This window comes from Pinus tabuliformis, chromosome 7 (genome assembly GCF_031772625.1).
Source record: "Pinus tabuliformis cultivar Carrire ecotype Pingquan chromosome 7, CPIR1, whole genome shotgun sequence".
In the NCBI taxonomy this organism is placed as follows: domain Eukaryota; kingdom Viridiplantae; phylum Streptophyta; class Pinopsida; order Pinales; family Pinaceae; genus Pinus; species Pinus tabuliformis.
The window spans coordinates 1,249,940,485-1,249,948,920 of NC_142293.1; the positions used below are offsets into that span (position 1 = coordinate 1,249,940,485).

At 32.9% G+C, this 8,436-nt stretch overlaps 1 pseudogene; it reads right to left on the bottom strand.

Annotated features, from left to right (window-relative positions):
* Nucleotides 1–7,389: 7,389 nt before the first annotated feature.
* Nucleotides 7,390–7,725, bottom strand: LOC149251903 (copper-transporting ATPase HMA4 pseudogene; annotated as a pseudogene).
* Nucleotides 7,726–8,436: the final 711 nt, after the last annotated feature.

An 8,436-nucleotide genomic window follows, 5' to 3' on the forward strand; every position in this document is an offset into this window, starting at 1 on the left:
TCTCTTCCCCCTCTCTCACTCCCCCCACCTCTCTCTCTCTTTTTATCTTGCCCTCCCACTGTCTCTCACTCTTGCCCCCCCCCTCTATCTCACTCTCACCCTACCCCTCTCTCCCCTCTTTCACCGCATCCCCCCTCCTCACCCTACCCTCAAACTACTCTCTCTCCCTCCCCTATTTCCCTATCCTTGCGTGCCCCTCCCCCCCTCCCTTGCCCTCCCTTCCCACCCCCCTTCCTCTCCCCCCCCCCTTGCCCGCCCTTCCCACCCCCCTTCCTCTCTTTCTTGATGGTTTTTTCTATAGATAATTAAATATTCTATTTTTCATAATGCATCTCAATATCTCTATTTTTTAATGTTATTTTTCTATAGACTAGAAAAGTATATTGTTGCTAAAAATAGATACAAATATAAAGTTCGCTCTATATATTCCAAATGTATAATTAAAAAAATAAATATAAATAATGTTTACTACTTTCAATATATTTTTTCTTCAAAATATATCTCTTTTATTTCTATTATAAATTGTTTAGCCTTAGCCATTTAAAAATAAAAATAAGAAATGATACATATACAATATAAAATAAAAATTAATTAAAAAAGATGTTTGATAATGTTAATATCCTTTTATTTAGCACTAAGAAAATGCATTATAATAATGACTTTCTTATATATATATATATAAATTTGGAAAAATAGTTGTGCACATGAATAATGTGCACATAATTTTACATTTTTTTTTAAGAGAATTTCCGTTGTTTAGGTTGTCAAAGTTAGCACTAACATAAAAATTACATTATATTTTGTATGAAAAATAATATACCATTGTTAGAAATTTTAATTTCATAAAGGCATAAACAATTGTTATAAATAAAATTATATATTTAGAAATCTAATTCATTTTCTTACATTTCATCTTTTTACACCATATTCAAACTCATTGTTAAAATACCTTGCATCATCTCTCCAAATTACCATATTATTTTTATCAATATTTACATTAATTCTAACATTTCACAAAACCATCATATATTGAATTGATAATCCTTACAAACATTGAATAAATATCTATATCATGTATATGATTTCAAAAATGCAAATATCGAATATCATATTTTCTCAAATAAATAATCAATATATCTTTTTCCTAATTGATTCATTTTCATTAAAATAATATACAAACTATCCTATCCACAAAGTAAAGAGTGTGTCCACAAAGTAAAGAAACACTCTTTTAAAAGTAAAAATTTAATAAAAATATCAATAATATAAATTTATTAAAATAACTCTTATATATGAAAATTATAAAATTCAAACTCTAAACCCTACCTTAACGATAACCACTTGAATCCCTATAAATATATCAAGATGATGGAAAAATCTTTGATTGTTTTCAAATTCTGTGTTCATAATGGTTACACTATAAAATCAGACTCTAGATTCTACATTGTCTCTAGCTTTGAAAAAATATAGAAAGTGAGTCAATAAATAAGATCTTATATGTCTCTATTATTACAATATTACAATACTGTGTATCTACACTTAAGATAACGTAAAAATATAATCCAAAAATATGGAGGGACATATCTCCAAGAATAAGTCTCAAATGAAAAAATTAAAGAACGAAAAATATTGTTGGATACAAATTTATTAACACACAAAGCAATGCAGAACTTTGACGATGGTTATATAAACTATGCTCTGGAAAATTAAAAAAAAATTAATACCACTATGTCCTAAGTTATAGAAAACCAAAGATAATCCATTTAAAAATACTATATAGAAAACAAAAAGCAAGAATTTATGAAGATTAAAAAATGGTATACCTAAATCCTTAAAAAAAGTTATAGAAAACCAAAGATAATGCATTAAAAAATACTATAACGAAACCTATAGAAAAAAAAAAAAAAGGAATGTATGAAGATTAAAAAATGGTATACCTAAATCCTTTAAATTTTTTTATAGAAAACCAAAGATAATACATTAAAAAATACTATAATGAAACCTATAGAAAACAAAAAAACAAGAATTTATGAAGATTAAAAAATGGTATACCTAAATCCTTTAAAAAGATTGCATAACTAAATCTTTTAAAGGTGGTATTTGTCCATGTAACATACGTCAATAAAAATAAGAATCAACATAAAATAAAATAAAATTTCGTATTTGTCCATGTAACATACGTCAATAAAAATAAGAATCAACCTAAAATAAAATAAAATTCAAATTCTAATGTGAAGAAGAATCCTCCAAAATAAAACTAAACTCGACGTTGTTGATCCAGAAAAACATCAGTCCAGTTCGTTTGGTTATTCCATTCCATTCCTTATTTAATTATCATGAAAACATCAATCCATTTAGTTTGGTTAGTTTATTTTATTGATTATTTAATTATTTTTTTAATATTTTTAAATTTATATAATTGTTTTGTTTAATACTTGGGATGGTGACTTTATCCATCATCAGGGATTAAAAAGAGTATTGTGAGGAAAAACAAAAAAAATATTTTGGATGGTGTTTCCATCTATCATCAACTACCAAAAAAAGCATCGTAAGTAAACTAGTGCATGAGAGCCTTTTTATAGGAGGAATTATTGGATTATAAGTCAAATATTATAAAGGTTAAATATAATTTGTATTACAGTCAATTAAGTAAAATAATAATATATTTATCCAGTTATATTTAAAAAATTGTATTTAACCACACAGAATTAACAAATTTGGGACATCAAAATAAATTTAATGAAGTGAAAAATTCTTGAGAAATTTTATGAAAATGTGAATTCAATCTTCAAGAAGATAAAAATGTTGTGAGAGCTTTAACCAATTAAAATGTATTTTTATATAATATAAGATGTATGATGAATTTTTTTTATGAGAAATAAACAATATTAATTTTATAAATTCACTATTTAATTAATAAAATAACCATAAGTTGACAAATTTATATAAAAAATAATTGAAATTTAAATTTTATATAAAAAATAATTGAAATTTTATATAGAAAACAAATAAAAAAAATATGAATGTATTAAACATATGAATGTATTTTCATTTAGCATTAGTGTTTGTAGTTACTGAAAGCCGTCATGGGAACGAACCCACAACATGCTTTGGGAACTCAGTTCCGCTTTCCAGAAGGAGCCTGTCACGATCACAACACAGAGTTATAGATTGGTTGCTTGGCGACTTATGATTGATTTTGCTCTTTGGACGGACATTTCATTGTCGCCAAAATTAGCGATGGGTTTGGGAGTTTGGGCTTTTTTTGCTGTTTGGACGGACATTTCATTGTCGCCAAAATTATCGATGGGTTTCGGAGTCAGGTTTTTTTGCGATTCAAAAATGACTCGAATGAAACCCAGACTCTGCCTTGATATTCTCTACCAAACCCGTTAATGCCTCAACTGGACCGTCCTCCAACAACATTTTTGGGAATGAAATCCTTGACGTTACTTCCCTGACTGATCAGAAAAGGAGCTCAGTCTCGGTTTTCAAGATGGTTTTTCACGGAAACATGACGACAGGTCCACAAACGCTCGCATAGGCACTGAGAAGAAAATAACATCTCCACAGTAGAATAAAAAATGTTCTATACACCTGTTTGAGAGGCATCCCCTAAACAGACTATTTAAGCTATTAAAAATAAAATACAGTCGAAGAGACCAATACTAGGTCATTTAATGTCAAGGAAAACTGCCCTGTTATCAAAAACCATATGAGGTTATAAAAAAAGGCACCCTAGTGGGAATCGAACCCACGACATTGGTTTTGTTGCTAATCGAAACACGGAAGGGAGCTCGGCCCCGGTTTTATTGAGGGATTTTCACGGTCCCATGATCAGAGATCTCCATTTAACTCTGGATGTATGTATCCTACCCCTTCTCAGGTACCTCAGTCACGCCAAAATTACTTTTAGGGATTTCACAGTTTGCACTTACTATTAAATTTTGCTCTATTGAAATTGCAAGATCTGAAACCCTTAAAATCAATATATCCTATAGAGAGATTTCAACAGTGTCCAAATCTTGCACTGATAAAGTTTACACTCCAGGTTTGACTTAATTTAATCCAAACTCTGATCGTCAGTATCCTTCACCTTCTCAGATACCGCAATTAGGACGCTTACCTTAATTTAAATATAGACTTTAGTCTCTGGAAATTGCAACATCTGAAACCCTTAAAAATCAATATATCCTACAGAGAGATTTCAACGGTGTCCAAATCTTTGAGTGATCAAGTTTGCACTCCTGTTTAACTCCTATGATTACACTAATTTAATCATGATCTCTTCTCTTTGAGAATAAAGAGTATCGGACCCTATATATATCATCGATTTCATTTTTCAGACAGACCATATATATATGCATGACATAGGGAAGGGGGATAATACTGAGAACACAAAAATGTAAATACAGAAAATGATGTATGGAATACCAAATCAAATCAGATAAATAAAAAAGGAATGACATACGGGAGAAATATAAATCTTATTGATACAAACATAATTTAAATGTGATTGTTACATAAACTTGCTGAAGAGAGGAGTATATCACTGCTCAGAAAAAACAAGCAGCCAGAAGTAAGAAATACCTGTTAAATAGGCGGCGAATGAATCCTCTAAGTAACCCGCTCGCTATGCACCCATGAAGGTATTAATTGTTGCATCCAATCCATCTGGATCCTCGGCAGGCTTTTGATGGCTTCATAGGCTTTTGATGTCTTCTTCAGACTAGCATACACACTTGAGAGCATGAGAGTCAATATATTTGAATCACGGCGTTGCACATGGAATGAAAATAATGTTATAAAGCCACAAAACAGCTTTTCTTTCTTTCCTGGGTAGGCTTTTGATGCATACACAGTTGAGAGCATGAGAGTTAATTCAATTCATAAACTAACGAAAGCAAAACTGCGCAGTTCCTCTTCTGCTCATTGCTCCCCTGCAAAACGAAACATTCCTCCCCTGCAAAACAAAACGAGAGACTACACAGCAAGATGTGCTCCCCCTGCCAAACGAGAGACCACATAGCAAGAGGTGCCCCTCTGCAAAACGAGAGACCTTGTCTTGGCGCTCAACCGATCCTGTCCCGCTAAGTAGATCATCGATCCAGCTCTTCAGTTGAGCATACTCGCCCTTTTACAACGAACATGGTAGGAATATAGAAGTGGATTCCGTTGTGCCCAATTCTGTCTTTGCACACACAAAGCCCATATATTGGGCTAAAAATCCCAATAATTACAGTGAGTAGGGTTTCACATTTTGAATATTGAAGTGCATTCTAGTGCGGTCACTTCTAGATAATTCCACCATCGAAATGCACAGGCAAACCCAAATGCAAGATCGGAGGAGAACATTATTGAGCCAAAGAGACTTCACAAGGAAAAGTTTAGAAACAATTTCATAGGGTTATCTCTTTACCTACAAACCCCATGAGACAAACACAAACCTGTTGAAACAAACAACATTAAAAAGGAGAAATGAGTAGTTCAGATTCCACTTTTATATGTTCTTTGGCTAAAGTTCCCAATCTATTTGGCTAACATTTGACCTTTATCAAGGACTGTATTGGAGGGCTTTGTATAAGTTAATTTTCTCATAATCCTTACCAACTAATTGACTCATCCAGGCCTCTCATTGACCAAAGCACAAAGTACATCTTGCTGCAGTTGGAGCCCAATTTTGACCAAAAGAAACAATTTCATCTCAAATACTTTAGTGGGTCATAGTCTGCAGGTCAATCGAAAGTGGAATCATGATTCAATCCATGGATATGCTGTGTATCTACACTATCTAGAGCTGGCTCCATAGAACCAGTAACCAAGCTCATTGAGGAGCCTAAGACAGCCTGACTATGGGCTCCTCTGTATATTTTGTCTTTATCCTACTTCACACACTAGCGATTTCACCTTCTTGCTTGGTCCTCCTGGAGTCTGTGTTGCTGGAGCATAACATGGGTGTAGCTTTTTAGTATCCAAATGATTAAGTTAAAATGCACAGACCAAATAAAAACAATGATAAGAATTGACATTTACATGCCATGATCTGCATTGAGTCTTCAATCCCTATCTAATACAGAAGATTTCATTAAGGTGGGTTTGTCCTTTATACATAATATGATGACAAACTGTCATCCATTGGTTAAAGAACAAGCTACAAACCAAAACTTGGAACCTTAATCAACCCTTGGTTGTGGGAAATGTTGATGCAAGCAACATCCAAGGTGATATTGCTAGTGAATACTAATAAGCCTGGATAAAATATAAATCCAAAAGGGTAAACAAAAATTATTTTCCCTGACCTGCTCTTGATGCTTGTTCTGTCAATCATGAAAATCTATCTTGAGTCTTGACTAAAGCTGTAGAGAAATCACAGGTGGTTCAAGGCCAACTTCTTGTCTGGAAAGTGAAAGTGAAAGCCCAGATATATAGATCTTACACAAGCTGAAAGTGGTTAATCTAGATATCTAGCCTAAATCTTGGTAGTGCGTGCAACTTACCAAGTACAACTTAATCTGGCACAAAGAAGGTGGCAAGAATCTGGATCTAATAAAATACACAGAATGTTTGGTAAACTTTGAAAAACTATTTTACATCCAACAATTAAGTGTAAAGATGACCACATGTAGAGCATTTAATTACTTATTTCCTTGATGGAATTTGACCAGTTTGTGTCATGTGATCAATGCCACTGCCTATATAAGAAGATAATGTGTCGGAATAAATCAAAATCTCCTAAACTGTGATGGACTATCCTATTAAATGACTCAATCTAAAGGAGTATATGATTTTGTTTTGTGACATTTTGTATCTGACAGATTTTAAGAAAAAGACATACCATTTTAAGGAAAAGATTCAATATGAGTGATCTCCACAATATTAGTTGATAATACAATTGTGGGATTATTACTGAATTGAAAACTAATCGATCATAAATATGCCTGACTACTATTACCATTAACTTTTTAACAAGCTCATAGCAACTCAAGATTTAAACAATTGTAATATGGGAGTAACGTTCAAAATGTTCTTGCAGTGGCTTTTGTGTACATCTCAAACCATCCAAACCACTAATATGCATCTAGTTTTAGTTTGTGAACATCAGTTTACACTTAGCTGATTCACAGAACTAATATCTCCAGGTAAGGTTAGTTTGATATCAAATAGAACTCTTTCAATCTTTCCACAACCAATAGGCATGTTTGTGGAACAAATAAAAAAAACATCACATATTGAGAATTTTGAGGATTGCTATCAAAACCTAAATGGCCATCCTAAGTTTCCAAGTCTAACACTTTGGGACATTTGGTCATAAAGTTTTCATGGTGAATAGTAATTGTGTGGTACAATCTCTATGTGTAGAGATCTGATTTGCTTGGGCCTTTTGTACGATTAAAGAAGAAGAGAAGAGCATACAACACTTAGTGAAGATGCAACCATGCATGCACCTGCAAGCCAAGGTGGAAGACAAATGCCAGTAAAAGGAAACAGTATACCTGCAGCTACAGGAATTCCCAGAACATTGTAGCCTAAGGCCCAAACATAGTTAAGATGGATGCGAGCAAGATTTTTCTTTGATAAGTCTATTGTAGTGATCACATCTTTGAGATTGATTTTCATAAGAACAATATCTGCAGCTTCAAGGGCAACATCTGTGCCTGCACAAATTTCCATGTCCACATCTGTTGCCACGAGAGCTGGAGAGTCATTTATGCCATCTCCTACCATCGCCACTATCATGCCTTTTATCTACATCCAAAATTCAAACCAAAACTATCAACAACGTAGTTTAAACTATACTTCATTTAAGCTATAACACTGGTATTTTCCATTTTCCGAGAATAAAATAAAAGTACATTTCCCATAGTAAACAGGCACATGTTTTCTTTTCACTCTAACTAGGCATCAAAATTGGATGGTGGGGCCTTCCTTGTGAAGAGACATTTTAATGTGACCCAGTCATTTGTAAGATTGAAAGGGACCCTTTTATGACAAGAAAATTGTAAAATGAATTTTATTTGAAAGATAAAATATTTACAGCCTTTTTATGACAGAGAATGACCCTTGAAAGGCATTGAAATATTCAAATTTAATATGTGATAATTTTCCATAACCCTTTAACATGTGATAATTTTCCATAACCCTTTAACATGTTTTTTTGAGGACAAAGTTATGCTTCCATGCACCTTTGTATTAGTTCTGCCAGGTTTAACAGATGACTACTGCCCATAAATTTTCTAATATTTATGAGGAAACCTGATTCATGAAACATAATCTGAATATATCTCCAACTCTATGCAATTTTGGCACAAATATTTGAATGGGTAGAAAGAAAAACTAAACATCAAACCCCCACAAGCAAATTTATAGAGAGAGGGGGGCAATGAGTACTAACCAACGAGAAGTGTGCCCTTGCTATTGAATGCAATGCACCTAGCT